Consider the following 16,175-nt stretch of genomic DNA (forward strand, 5'->3'; position numbering starts at 1 on the left):
GTTTATACAAAAATGGTTAAATTTTAGGTATAAAAATTTTAAAATTAAATCTTGCAAAATTGAAAAGTAATATCATGATTCCTTGGGTGGTCTGCAGTAGACCGATGTTGGGACCTTCTGCATACAAAAGGAGAATGACAGCAAATTGAAATAAAAAAATCACAAGAGGGCTCAACTGAGGTTACATTATAGGTAATCTGGGGTCTAACATACCCCAGTGGCTCTATACAGCAAAATCAGAGCCAGGTACAGCTATGACCCCATCATCCCCATGAAGAGCATCACTAGGCAGGAAGGTAATGAGACGGACAGATCTGTAGACCTTATGCTCATATTTTTTAAAATTAAATTTCGGGGACTGGGATCTCTGAGACCCCACATTACCTATCTAGGGTTAAAGCAAATACTGTACATGGAAGCCATGATCAGTCCATTACCTGCATGCCTATATGATTTAGTTACCTCGCTAATTCAGCAGCACACGTCTTGGTGAGTGAAATAATTCCTCCTTTGCTTGCTGTATAGCCACTCAATTCGATGTGGCCAGTTTTCCCCGCAAGACTTGAAATATTCACTATTGCACCCTTGGAATCTTTTCCATGTTCCAGCAGTGATGCTGCGAAAGCCTGGGTTACCAAGAAAGTTCCCTGTGGAGTTCAAGATAATTATATTAGACTGGTTGCTGACTGTACCACCATTATTCTCATTACAGTCTGACCATATTCTGTTACTTTTTATGTCATGTACACAATTTGGAACTGACCGTCAGGTTGACATCAATATTTTTCCGCCAGGTGTCATCATCAGTCTCTAAGATGGGAGCTGGGATGGCCACGCCGGCACAGTTGACTAGCAGCGAGGGCGGGGCGCCACACTGGTCCTGGGCTGACTTCATGGCGTCCTCCACACTGCTCCTGTCTCTCACGTCCATGGCCACAGCCACGTGCCTCTGACCACCTGCCGGAGGCGGGGGAATAATGCACATGTTCTTTAATAGGATATATTATAAGATGTTTTGTAAATAAAAACACCAAAATCCCGTCCACCAGAAAATACTCAGGTGTAAATAGTAGTTAAAGGAAAGGTCTCGTGAAGCGTTAATCCACAAAAATATGTCTGTGCTGTGAGGAACTTAATGTTGACCTTTGGTTCCATTTTAATAGTGAAACTGATATCACCTGAACGGACGTAAATGCAAATTTAGAAGGTTTTACCTCAGGACTGCAAGAATGGGGCACGATAAGAATATCAGTAGACTGCTTACCGTCGAATGCGTAAGGAAAAATGACAACCTTCTTCTTCGGGCATTAAGTAACTGTACCATCGTCCCAAACAAGTGGTGTGGACACGCCGACACCAAAGAAAGCAAAATGAGCGTGTTCCACCAATTGCGAGATGCTATTTTTATTTTCTGACATAGCTACAAAGAATGCAGCCTCTGCCATAGCCTGGGGCGAATGAGAGAGAGAGAGAGAGAGAGAGAGAGAGAATTATCCATTTATTCTGAGGACTCCTGAGCCCACTTGGAAACAGCGTTACTAGGTCTTAAATACTGTACATTTACGGATTTAAAAAAAAAATCAGCATAGAAACACTGTCAGTCACTTCACTGCATCAAGCAACACGTGCAATATATAATTTATAGTAAGAGAATGAAACAAAGGCATTTCAGTTTAACTTGTGTTTGTCCATTAGTATTTGGTCTTCCCATCCACAGCCTTCAGTTCAACTATAAAGCAAGCTGGCATGCTGCCGGAAATGTTCTTACATATATAAATATAAATAACTATATATATAACTATATATATAACTATATATATATATATATATATATATATATAGTGGTAGGTGGGGCCGCTCACCATCCACTTACTCGATGTAGTGCTGCTCTGTGGTGTCTACCCTTTCCTCTCTTCCATCCTTCTTTCTTTCCGTCCTCTTCTGTCTTTCTTTCCTTCATTCTTTCCTTGTCCTTCTGCCTTCGAGTGACTTTACACTATCTCATCGGTCTTTCCTTCATTCTCTCCTTTTCCTTCTGCCTGTGGGTGACTCTACACTGAGTGACAAGCCAAATGGTTTCCTGTACACTAGGAAACCATTTACTACGCTGGGTGGTAACCATATAACTAAATTTTGACACCTGGTGGTTTAGTGGGTAATTATTGCGCTCCAGTCGGATTGAGCCGGTGAAGGTTTATATCCAAGGGATGGTTGGGGTTGATTGCTCATGAAATGCCACTCAGGGATGAGTGAGGCTGGTCACTCTCATCTTAAATGTCGAGACCATCTGCCTAGCCCAGGGCTCCTACGCTCCTCGTGGGGCAATGTAGGATTGGATGATGGATATATATATATATATATATATATATATATATATATATATATCAGTATCTGGACCTCCTTTCCCACCCTAGGGCAGGGTGGAGAGTCGCAATGTCCGGACAGCCAAATTTGCCCAATCAATGGGCCACGCTTCCACTCACTCATTATTCAAGCCCCCAGAATCCTGGATCTTTCGGATACGCCAAAAAAAATTCACCAAGTTCTGTAGCTTCACATAAAGTATCCGATAGAGTCAATCCGGACGCTGCCACGTTAAAAAATGGTGCCAAATCCCAGATCATGCACTTCTTCTCACAACACTCATTCAGCCAGCTCGATCTCTTGTCAGTTCCCTAGCCTCTCCGACTTCCAAACCTCTCCTCCCCACACACTCATCCACCATATCCTGCACTTTCTCCTTGGCCTACCTCACCTCCTCCCTCTGTCAAATTTGCTCAGATATACCTTTTTCACCACTCTGTTGTTATCCATTCTTTCCAAATGACCATACCATCTCAGTACACTCTCTTCGATTCTGGTGTCCACTGACTTTCTCATTCCACATCTTTCACGAATCACATTATGTTGTATCCTATCCACCCTCTGTATTCCACATACATTCCTCAGCAGTCCCATCTCCACTGCTTTTACTCTTGACTTTTCATTTTCATGCCACACCACAGTCTCACATCCACATGTTAACGTTGGCACTAACACTCCATCATGTAAGCCTTGTGCAGCTACAACATTCAAGCCTCTGTTTCTTGTCAAGGCCTTTATTGCACCAGCAACTTTTCTTCCTTGTGTCACTCTACTTTCCGTCTCTTGCACATTTCCTCTCTTTTCTGTTACTGTGCCCAGGTATTTGAACCTTCTTACCAATTCCTGTCTCTCTCCATTCTCTGTAACATCGCACTGGGAGTCACCTTCTCTCTCAATAACCATCACTTTACTCTTTTCTACATTCACTCTCAATGCACGACGCTCACAGACATCAGCAAAACTCTGCATTAGCCTACCAAGTTCTTGCCCAGTATTTGCAAGTAGTACTGCATCATTAGCATTCAACAAATTTGAGATATTCCATCCATCACCATTCATTACCGACGCCATCCCCCTCTCCATTACTCGTGTTTTTACTTCTCTCATCACCCCATCCATATACATATTGAACAACCATGGGAACATCACACAACCTTGCCGCACACCCACACCGGTCGTGAACCATTCACTTAGATGTCCATTAACCCTTACACATGCCTCCCTACCATCATAGAAACTCTTGACGGCACCTAGAAACTTAACATCTACACCGTACATGCCTAAAACTTTCCACAATCCTTCTCTTTCCATTTTATCGTATGCTTTTCCAGATCCATGAATGCCATTAACACCTTATGGTCCTTCTCACAAGCCTTTTCTTCAATCTGTCTCACTGCAAGTATATGATCCACACATCCTCTGCCTTTCCTAAAGCGACCCTGTTCGTGACTCACTGGGACTTCTGATATCTCTCTTACTATCTCTATAATAATTCTTCCATATACCTTCCCTACCAGGCTACCACACTCAATAAACTTATGCCATGATAATTCTTGCACTCACTTCGCTCACCTTTATTGTTGTACAGGGGTACAATCACAGCCTTTTTCCACTCTGCAGGCACAGTTTCACTCATCCATGCCTTCTTACATATCTGCAACAAGCACTTCACTCCACTCTCTCCACTACACATAATCATCTCTACATACATCTCATCAACGCCAGCTGCTTTCCCATTTTTCAGCTGCTTCACAGCACTCTTCACCTGTGCGAGTGTCATGTTCCCTGGCACTGCATTCCTTCTCTGCACGCCTCCAGAACCAATTATGTTTACAGCCGCTCTACTCTCTCTATTCCCATTCATCAGGCTTTCAAAATATTCTTTCCATCCAGTCCTTACTTCATCCTCATGGATTAATAATCTACCACCTACATCCTTCATACGATCACATTTCTTTCTGCTTTCACTACTGCATTTCTGCACCTCTTTCCAGAATAACTTCCTATTTTCAGAGTAGTTTGCATTCATTTTTCTTCCTAGATCTTCATTTACCTCCTTCTTTTTCCTCTTCACTAGTCTCTTTCTGTGCTTCTTGCTCTCAGTATATTCAGTTCTCATTTCAACTGAACTCCTGTCCTGTAACCACCTTAGCCACTTCTTCCTCTTTTTCTCCACTGCTCTCTTAACCTCATCATCCCACCATTCTGTACCTTTCTTCTTTGTTGTTACTCTTGCCACACTACACACCGCTATAGCATTCCTAACTAAGTAGTCTCCATATGTATTCCACAGGATGTCCAGATCCATTCCATTCCAATTCACTGATTCTAACTTCTCCTCTACTTTGGTCCTGTAATCATCTGCCATTTCTTTAATCCTCAGCGTCTCAATTATCAGTCTTTCTCCCTGACTACTCCTCTCTCTCCTGATCCATCTCACTCCTCTCAGCTTGCTCTTGCATAGCACAATCATATGATCTGATAGACCTCCACATCGTCCTATCACGGCCCTCGTATCAGCAACCATTTCCAGCATCAACCTCTCAACGAGCAAGTACTCAATCAGGCTTCTTTCAACACGATTCCCGTTTCCTCTAAACCACGTATATTTATGTGCATCTTTGTGTTTAAAATACGAGTTACAAATGCACAACCTGCTCTCCTGACACATATCCCTCAGTCACTTCCCATTATCATTTTCTCCTGGTACGCCATTGCAACCCATTATGTTATCCTCAAGACCATTTCCTACTCTTCCATTCATAGCACCCATCACGATCACTTTATAGCTTCTGGGCATTTCTCCCACTACTTCATCCAGCTCATCCCAAAACCTGTCTTTCTCTCTCTCCCTCCTGTCCTCACACGGTGCATACACTACAAACACCGCCACTTTCACCTTCTGAAACTTGAACTGACATACATACACTTCGAGCTGAATCATTTGTCGTTTCTCATTCCACTCTGCCACACCTCATTCATCAACAAAGCAACTCCTTCCTTGCATCTTCCTTGCCCATTCATGCCCAATCTTACGCATTTCACACCCTCCCACTCCTCCACTTCACACCCTTTCATCTTTGTTTCACACAATGCCATCATGGCATATCTCGCACTCTTGAACACATCCACCACTTCCACCCTCTTGCTCTCCTCATTCACATGTCTTATATTCCACATGGCCATGCAAATCTTCCTATTTGGTTGGGGCCCCGGGCAGGTATTGGGCCATCCGAGGCTCTCTGAAACGACTGCCATGATTAAGTGATTTTGGATAGGGGAATCTGGGAACCACTTAACCCTGCCAAAAACCCCGGTTATATGGTTACCACCCAGTGTAGTAAATGGTTTCCTGGGTACAGGAAACTATTTGGCTTGTCACTCAGTGTAGAGATCATATGTCATCTCAAAACTCAGTGGATGATGTGCACCACCATCCACCACATTATATGTATATATATATATATATATATATATATATATATATATATATATATATATATATATATATATATATATATATATATATATACAGAGAGAGAGAGAGAGAGAGAGAGAGAGAGAGAGAGAGAGACAGACAGACAGACAGACAGACAGGCAGACAGACAGAGACAGAGACAGATAGATAGATAAACAGATAGATAGAGAGAGGTAGATAGATACTATATACATATATATATATATATATATATATATATATATATATATATATATATATATATATATATATATATATATATATATATATATATATATATATATATATATATATATATATATATATATATATATATATATATATATATATGTATATACATTGTTATGTCCCGTCCTACACTCCCACATGCTCCAACAGCAGTAGTACAGTACAGGAAGGACGTTGCCCAGTGAGATGTTCTTCCCACGGTCAGCCTTTCGGTGTACAGCACACAAGATCAGCTGAGGCGAAAATAAACACTGGCTTCTTAAAGTTCACTCTCTTCATTTTCCAAATAATTCCACTTAATGCATTTCAACTTCACTTCGTTGTTCTCACGAACACTGGAGCTATACACACTTTACTAACTGCCATTAAACTTAATGCTTGACAACACCAGTATTATTACATTTAATGCATGACAACACTTCACCGTTATTACACTTAATGCCTGAAAACACTTCACGGTTTTCACAGGTACCGAAAATATAGGCTACACTGCACTACACGCAAATTGAACTGAACATCGACTGAACTTGTTCTAGTCTCTTATCCATCCTTATATAGGCCTGCTTTGTTCGAGAATCATCTACTTCTCCACAGTTCTGGTGTATTCTAGAGAGAGAGCACAGTTACCAACTCAGAGACAACCAAAACATGCAAGTTTTCTTACAGAACATAACACTTTAAATCGATTACCCTACGAACTTAAATTACATAATTTAACAAGCAATCACATAAAGAAAACATTATAAAGAAAATTAACAGAAAAATAATTCACAACTTCCGAAATAACTATGCTCACAAACAGCAGGCAAACTGACAACTCTGACTCGTGCCAGAGCTAGCTACCATGAACATCGGGAAACATCGAGAAACATCTCAGCTACCTAACTAACAAATCTTATTTCTTAACACTATCCCCTCCCTAATTCTTTGTCGTCCCGACAAAACTATACAATATACTGTATACAACATAAACCTTAATCCCAATGAAACATTTAAGTATACACAAAATAATCCCTCAACTTATCAGGTCTTCTCCTACGCCACTTCCGACGACGTCCTTGCTCTTCCAAACAGTCCATGCCTCCTGCAAGTTCTTGGTCCTCTTCCTGATTCCCATCTTCTCTTGGGCAACTGTCACCATCCTCTTGCACTTCAGCTCTGTGGTCCTCCTCAACATCCTCGGGTGTGGGAAAGCATGATTCCTCGATGTTCCAGCTGTACTGTGGCCCATGGTACTGTCACAGTCGGTTCACGTGTACCACCTTTGGGCGAGACTTCCTGCTTCCCCGAATCTGATACATTATGTCTGATAGGCGGTTCAACACAGTTTAAGGCACATTCCATGGGCTCTGCAGCTTTGGTGACTGTTCCTTCTTTTGCTGAGGATTGTATAACCAAACTTGGTCACCATCCTTGAAGCTCACCTCACTTGCCTTGGCATCATATTTTCACTTATTACCTCCCCCGAAAACTTGAGGGCTCCTTCCACCTGATGATATACCTCAGCCAGCCTTTCCTGAAGATGCTTTGCATAGCTGGAGGTGTCTGTAGGCAGCTCTTCACCAGGTGGTCTTCCCATTAACAAGTCAATAGGTAAACGTAACTCATGGCCCAACATAAGTTTTGCAGGGGTGTAGCCGGTAGACTCATGGGATGCAGACTGATATGCCATCAGCAATGCAGGTAACTTCTGGTCCCATTCTATTTGTCCATCTATGCAGTGTTTGGCCAGTTCTTATCCCAGGGTCCAGTTGAATTACTCCGCCATTCCATCTGACTGTGGCCTTAGTGGGATCGTCCTGGTCTTCTTGATCCCCAATAACTTGCAGCATTCATGGAACACAGCAGACTCGAAGTTTCTACCCAGGTCTGAATGTAGCTCTTGTGGCATCCCAAAACGACAGAAAAACTGATCAACCAACACCTGAGCAACAGTCGCAGCCTCTTGATCAGGGATGGCATAGGCTTCTGGCCACTTGGTGAAGTAGTCCATGGCAACACATACTGTATATACTGGTTTCCTCTATCAGTGAGTGGCAAAGGTCCAGCAATGTCCACCGCGACTCTTTCCATCGGTGCACCCACTTGGTACAGCTGGAGAAGGGTGCAGCCACGTTTCTTAGGTCCCTTCTTGGCACAACACACATCACAGGCACAAAACCACTCTTCAACGTCCTGATGCATGCCAATCCAGTTGAACCTCTGTTGCAGCCGGCTTAGAGTTTTCTTCACTCCCAGCTGCCCACTAGTGATCTGGTTATGGGACCCATCCAAGATTTTGGACTTCATCTTCTTCGAAACCACAAGTTACCAATACTTGCTGAGGCCATCGGCTGTCTCCCACTGATGCTCCAGTAGTCTGCTGTTCAAACAAAGAAGGTCCCACAGACTCCAGTAACTCTTGGTTGCAGGGCTTAACCTGGAAACTTCTTCCCATGATGGTCGCACTGTACTCTGCTGCAGCCACTCTAGCACTGGTTGTAAATCTGCATCCTCCATCTGCATCCTCTTGAGGTCTTCATCTGACAGTGGCCCTGTCACTGCATTTCTTTCTATGATCTTCCTTTTTACTACACTGCCGGCACTCTGGACCACAAGGCCGATGATTCAGGCTGTCAGCATTGCCACGTACTGTACTCGCCCAGGACAGAGCTGCACCTCATAATTGTGCTGGTCTAGCTTCCCCAGCCAGCGTGTCAGTTGTCCTTCTGGATTCATTAGTGTTTTCAGCCACTTGAGTGCTGCATGGTCCGTCCTGATGATGAAGTAAGACTCGTACAAGATCTGCCAAGACCTCCTTATGGATCACACAGTAGTTCTGCTCCGGTGGGCTGAGCTTCTTGCTGTAATAAGCCACCACAAATTCCTTGTCATCCTTCTTCTGTGACAGGACTCCACCAATACCATGGTCACTAGCATCACAGTCCAAGATAAATGGCAGATTCTGGTATGGTTACGGCAATAATGGAAAGCTTGCCAATGCATGCTTGAGTTCATCGTAGGCTTCCTGAGTCTCTACTGTCCATGCAAACTTCTGCCTTTTCCCGAACAGCTTGTGAAGAGGTGCAGCTATCATTGCGAAGTTTTTGACAAAACGCTGATAGTAGGTGCACAAGCCCAGGAAACTCAGTAGCTCTCTCACACAAGTTGGAACTGGCCAGTTTTCTACAGCTACCACCTTCTCTTGGTCAGTATGGATACCATTCTCACGTACAATGTATCCCAGGTACTTTACTTCCTTCTGAAACAAGTAGTATTTTGGGGGGTTCAGCTTGAGGTGTGCTGCATGGATCCTGTTCAACATCTCCGACAGTCTCTCCAGTTCCTGGTCAAAAGTCCATCCGAACACAATTACATCGTCCAGATAGACGAGAGCCATCTGCCAGTGCAGGCCTTCAAGTACGTGGTCCATGAGGTGCTCAAAAGTAGCTGGGGCATCGCATAGGCCAAATGGCATCACTTTAAAATGCCATAAACCCCGCTCATATGAAAAGGCTGTCTTCTCTTTGTCCTTCTCTGCAACCTTGACCTGGTGGTAACCTGTCTTCATGTCTAGGGTGGAGAACCACTTAGCACCTTACAAAGTATCCAGGGTGTCATCAAGTCTTGGCAAGGGATATGCATCCTTCACTGTCACTTCATTCAGGGCTAAGTAATCTATACAGCACCTTACTGAGCCATACTTTTTCCTTACCAGAACCACTGCTGATGCCCAATGACTGCTGGACTTTTCTATTACTCCTTTGGAGATTATCCATCAACTTCTCTATTTCTTGCCATTAGGCTGGCGTCATCCTCCACGCTGGCTGTTTAATCGGGCAGTGATCCCCGGTCTCTATTCTATGCTCCACCAGATCAGTGAACCCCAGGTATAGTAGGTGGAGAAGACATCAACAAACTTTGTCAGCAGCTGCCTCAACTTCAGCACTTGTGAGCCATCCAGGCATTGGCAACTCTTTGAGAAAAGGTCTTGTAAGTGCTCTGGCAGATACTCATCTTCTTTGACTATGCTCCTTTTACAAGCCTTCCTCTGGTGCCACTCAGGGTCCACTGCCTAGAACAGTCCCACAATTTCTCCCTTGTTGATCTTCTGTGGCTCACGGGAGAAAACGGCCACCACAACTGGCACTTCATCTGCACCTGTTTCCACCAGTGTTCTCCCCACAATCACTCCTGCCTTCGTCTTGCACCGTACATCAGGCTCCACTACCCCTATACAGCTGTCAAAAGAGCCACTCACCTTACACTGGAGAAACAGTTCTGATTTTCGGGTATCACTGTAGTGTGGAGCGCCCTCACATCGCCACCAGAACTGGTACATTTCACTGCCGTGACGGGAACAGACCTTCCTTGAACCTTCATCTTCATGGAGCAAAAGTCCAGCTCACATCCCAAGGACATCAGATAGTCCAGACCCAGAAGGCAATGATCCTCCATGTCGGCCATGTAGACTGGAAGAGTAGCCTCTTGCCCACCACTTCAATCCGGACATCCAGGGGTCCCCTCAGTTCCACGCGGTGCCCAGTTACGCCACACAGTTGTTCGGATGACTCAGGCAGATACTGGTGATGTAACACATCAGGCCTCACAAAAGACTGCTCTGAGGCCGAATCAATCACCAGGGGACACATCCTTCCATCTATTTGCATACTGTTGAGTGCTGTCCTCTTGCATTTTCTTGGTTGTGGGGCTACTTGGGAAAAGCTAGCTGGTGGTTGCCCCATCACACCAGCCTCCACTAGTTTTCTGCTTCTCTCTGGCCTTCCACAACCCTCTTCTTATCATCCTTTTTCTTCTTCGGACACTTGGAACTGAAGTGTCCCACCTCACTACATGTCCAACACGCTTTTGTTACAAGTGAAGATTTCCTTACGCTGCTCTGTTCTTGCTCCTTCCATTTGTGACAATCCTCCTTCTTGTGCCCTGACTTCCCACAGAACCAGATACCTCCTTCAGTCTTCTCCTGTTCCCTCTTCCACTTGTAGCAGTCCTCTTTTCTGTGGGCAACTTCCCTCAAATTTTTCCTTTTCACAAACCTGTCTCTTTCTTGTCTTGAATCCTGCACAACGACCTGTCTGAAAGGTGGATGTACAGCACCAGTCGAGCAGGGCAGTACTTCCAAGGTGGATGGAAAGCTGACGACAGGGAGACCCAGAGCTCCCAGTTTCACAGCCCTCGGGACAAGTTCCCAACCATCCCCCTTTGCTGAACTTTTTCAGTGTTTCAGTAACACAGAGAGTAGGCCAGCATGATCTCCAATACAAGTTTCTCTGTCAACATCAATCTACATGCACAGTACACACTACACTACCATTATCAAAATTAAAGAAAAATGGTGAACTATAACCATTCCTCAGAGTCCCAGGGGGGGAGGACCATAAATGCCCCCACCATCTGCCCCTCTCCTGGTGATGACTCAATGTGCCTGGAACCCCTGTCTGACTCACTTCTTCTTTTTTCTGCAACATTCGCAGCCTTTCCTCTAACTTTCACTCTGTTGAACACCACCTCTCCTCCTCTAAACTTCACCTTTTCTTCTAAATAGACTCAGCTGTCTGAGGCAACTGACAGCAAACCCTTTTCTGTATCCTCCCACTTTCTCTATACTCATTTCAAAGCCGACGGTGGCTGTTCTGTATATGTATGCAACAACCTACCTTGCTCTCGTGTTCCTGAACTTGATTCTTCTGAATTCTTTACTCTCTGGCTTCGGCTGTCCTGTCATTCCCTAACCAAATATATATGCATTGTTTACTTATCTCCTAATTCCACTATCAAAAATTCATCGACTATCTTCTATGATGGAACATATTCTATCCATTTCTTCCTTCTCTGAAATCTCCACTCTAGGAGATTTGAATGTTCACCACCACCTCTGGCTCTCCTCTCCTATCACTGATCCACCTGGTGAACAAGCCTACCTCTTTTTTATCCTTAATGACATAGAGCAGCTTGTACAACACCCTACCCATATCCCTGACCACCTCGGAGAGAGCTCCAACATACTTGACCTCTTCCCGTCAACTAATCCTTCTGCTTACATTGTTAATCTTTTCTCTCCATTGGGCTCCTCCAACAACCTTATTACCTTTACTTATCCTATCGCTCCGGTGCGGCCTGTGGACCCTCCAAAGAAATGTTATCTGTGGCATTTTGGAGCTGTGGACTGGGAGACCCCTCAGGCAGTACTTCTTTTATTTTCCCTGGAATGATTATTGTTTCCATGGCTGGGAGCCATTTGAGTGTGCCTTGCACATTACAGAGGTTATTCTCCTGGGCATGGAAGCATACATTCCTTTTTCATATCCTTTGACTAATGCAAGAAAGCCTTGGTTTATTCACACTTATTCTAATGCTGTTGGCAACAAGAAGAGGGCCTACAAAAGCTACCTGAGCCAACCCACCCCTGAATCACATCTTTTTAATGTTTCTGCCTGGAATCATGCTAAGTCTGTTCTTCGCTTTGCCAAAAATAATTTCATCCATACTAAATGCTCTCAACTCTCCAACTCGAAATCTTCTCGCTCCTTCTGGCATCTTGCCAAAAACCTTCCTAACAACTTTACCTCATCATCCTTCCTTCCTCTTTTCTACTCAGATGGCTCTGTAGCTATTTCTTCCACTGATAATGCAGATCTCTTCGCTCAGATTTTTTCCTCCAATTCCACATTAAACGATTCCGGTGCTGTTCCTCCATCACTTCCCCCCTCTGACTTCCTCATGCCTGACATTAAAATTTCTTCAGCTGATGTATTTTCTGCCATCACAGGCCTCAATACTAACAAGGCATATGGGCCTGATGGAGTACCTCCTGTTGTCCTCAAGAACTGTGCTTCTGTGCTTACACCTTGGCTAGGTAAACTCTATCACCTTTGTCTTTCAAATTGTACCTTTCCTTCTTGCTGGAAGTTTGTTCTCATTCAGCCAATCCCAAAGAAGGGTGACCATTCCCAACCCACTAACTATCGTCCATTTGCTTTAACATCGTGTACCACTAAAGTTTTCGAGTCTATTCTTAACAAAAAAATTTTATAGCATCTTTCCTATCACAACCTTCCTTCTGATCATCAGTATGGGTTCCGTCAGGGACACTCCACTGGTGATCTTCTCACCTAACTTTCAGACTCCTGGTCATCCTCCTTTCGGGGCTTTGGTGAAAACTTTGCCATTGCACTTGACATCTCAAAGGTTTTTCTGCGAGTCTGGCATAAATTTTTAATTTGCAAACTGCACTCTTACAGCTTCTATCCTTCTATCTGTGCCTTCATCTATAGCTTCCTTTCTGGTCGTTCTATAGCTGCTGTTGTAGATGGCCATCGTTCTTCTCCTAGATCTATCAACAGTGGTGTTCCTCAGGGCTCTGTATTATCACCAACTCTCTTCCTTTTATTCATCATGGATCTTCTAAGCTGTACATCTAATCCTATCTGCTTGTATGCTGATGATTCCACCCTTCACCTTTCCATTCGGTTCCCGCAACGTCCATCTCAGCAGTTTCCTCAACAAACAAGGGATGAGGCTATGGCACATCTATTGTCTGACTTGGCTCGTATCTCTGATTGTGGGAAAAATAATCTTGTTTTTATTGCATCAAAGGCAGTTTTTACACCTATCAACCTGTCAAAATTTTCCACAGGAGTACCCACTAATGTTTAATTATATCCAGCTCAATCCTGCATCATCCTTGAACATGCTTGGGGTCTCATTCACTAGGGTGTTATCTTGGAAAGATCATATTGCATCTATTGTAAAATCTGCTTCTAAGATATTAGGTGTGCTAAGCTGACTCCGTCCCTTCTTTACCCCGGCATAGTTGTTGACTTTGTACACGGGTTTTATTTGCCCCTGTTTAGAGTACAACTCTCATGTGTGGGGATGCTCCCCACATACAGCTCTTCTCAATAGGGTGGAGTCAAAGGCTTTTCATCTCATCAACTCTCCTTCTCTTACTGGGTCTCTTCAACCTCTGTCTCATTTTTTTTCATTCATTGCCAGACGCCATGTATCCCAAACGGGGTAGCCAAGGGCTTAGAGTTAATTGTTTTACAGGGAGGGGCACTAATCCTCCACCAACCCCACTTGACACGTAGGGAGAACGTTATGCCAACAGCATCTGGTGTTCCCAGGCGGTCACCCATCCAAGTACTAACCAGACCCAACGTTGCTTAACTTCGCTGATTGGACGGGAAGCGGTGTACTCAACGTGGTATGGTCTCTTTGCCACAATGTTGCCTCTTTATCTCTTTTCTTTCGCTACTTCAATGGCCACTGCTCTTCTGAACTGTCTGATTGCATCCCTCCACCTCTACGACAGGTGCGTAGCACCCGTCTAGCAACAAACTGTCATCCCTTTTCTGTCCAATGCTCTAATGCAAGAGGTAACCGTTACTCCCAGTCCTTCATTAATGCAACAGGTAAACTCTGGAACTGTCTCCCTCTGTCTGTATTTGCAACTTCCTATGATCTCCAGTCTTTCAAACGCAGTGTGTCCAGGCATCTCAAAATGAACGGATCTTGAATTTGGCTCTCTTTTGTATTGTTTTTGTTTTTTCTTGGAAGGAACTGTTTCACGGGCTCAGCCTTTGGTTCCTTCTTCCTTGCATTAAAAAAACTGACGTATGACTCAAATTCTAGAGCCCTGGCTAGTGATCCTTGCATGCTTCTTGGCTGTGCCTGCTTCACTTGCATTTTCAACTTTGCACTGTCAAGAGCATCAATGAACTGGTCCCTCAGAAGAATAGCCAACAGGTTAAGTGCAGCTCCAGGGTACACCTTATATGCCATACACTCCAGGTCATGAGCAAGCTGTTGTAGGGATTCTCCTCGAGCCCGTACACAGCTCCGAAATCTTGCTCTGTAAGCCTCAGTCTGGTATGTGGTTCCATATCTGTGCTCCAGCACTTCTACTAGGGACTGATAGCTGTTCCTCTCCATCACTGACATCTGGCCCAGAATTTCCACTGCGGCACCCTTCACCCGTCACGTCCCGACCGATTTACCACCACTGACTCCCCTCACTCCCGACCAATTTCGGATTTTTTTTTTTTTTTTGGCTCAAACCTCCACTTTTGGGGAGAAACATCGAAAATTCATAGAGAAATTGCTCTCCTGAGGTTTAAAATACTCGATACAGCTAGCAGTACTCCTTACCTTACTGGGTTTTCTATCAGGCTGGCTCCAAAGAAAACGAGTTGTATGGGAGGGTAACTACTCCACACCACTCATAAACGGTATTTATTTATTTATTTGGTACGAATTTATATGTAGTATGAGAGTCTGTTGGTTTCCACATAGTAATATAGGCAATATGAGCATTGTTTCACTCACTAGCACATCAACATACCTGATCTTTTTTGGCGACATTACCTGATCATAATTTCTGACTGTTTCTTCCTCTAATGTTACATAAATTTTGTCCTCCACATTGTCATCGATTCGGGAATCACTCTGGTCCTGAATGCCTTTATTGGCCAGGTCACTGATAACAGGTGAGTTGCCGAGATGGCGTGAGGGGAGGGAAGGGTTATGCTGGGTAAGGCATTGTCCCTGCCTGGCATCTTGTAGAGGAAGGTGTCCCGTGTATACGTACCAAAAATCACGTGCGAAAATTGAAAATTGTACACATTATGAACCTTGCAATTGCGCGACATACTCCTACGTCGATTGGACTAGCTGTGACAAAACGTTGCGATGTGCCCATACGTCGATGGGACGCCTCTAGTTAAGGCTAGTAGCAAGCTGCATTGCCCTCTGCCTATCATCCCAACCATTCCGATCCACAAGTAACTCAAACTGTGCACGGTAAGCTTCCGAAGATACTCTACCATCAAATTCTTGAGGTTCCTTTTTAATTGGACTGCCATTATAACCATGCACTTCAGTGGTTTGGGGCCTAAAAACTGGGGCATCATAATTAGAGCCAGGACTTAAACCTTCTGAATTCTGATTATTCAACCCTGTAATGCTACCTTTAGATACCTGGGATCCGTCAAGATTCACCATACACTGTCCACTCCTGTCATATGTTCCCTGTACACTAACCTGAGGCTCAGTAGTGCAATATTTCTCTACAGCCTCAATTTTCTCACTGATTATCTTCACATGG

At 44.1% G+C, this 16,175-nt stretch overlaps 1 pseudogene; it reads right to left on the reverse strand.

The window, feature by feature from the left end:
* Window positions 1-14,171: 14,171 nt before the first annotated feature.
* Window positions 14,172-14,291, reverse strand: LOC145394241 (5S ribosomal RNA; annotated as a pseudogene).
* Between the last annotated feature and the right edge of the window lie 1,884 nt (window positions 14,292-16,175).

Source organism: Coenobita brevimanus, chromosome 26 (assembly GCF_032717465.1).
Source record: "Coenobita brevimanus isolate Jiangsu-jjx chromosome 26, ASM3271746v2, whole genome shotgun sequence".
NCBI lineage: Eukaryota > Metazoa > Arthropoda > Malacostraca > Decapoda > Coenobitidae > Coenobita > Coenobita brevimanus.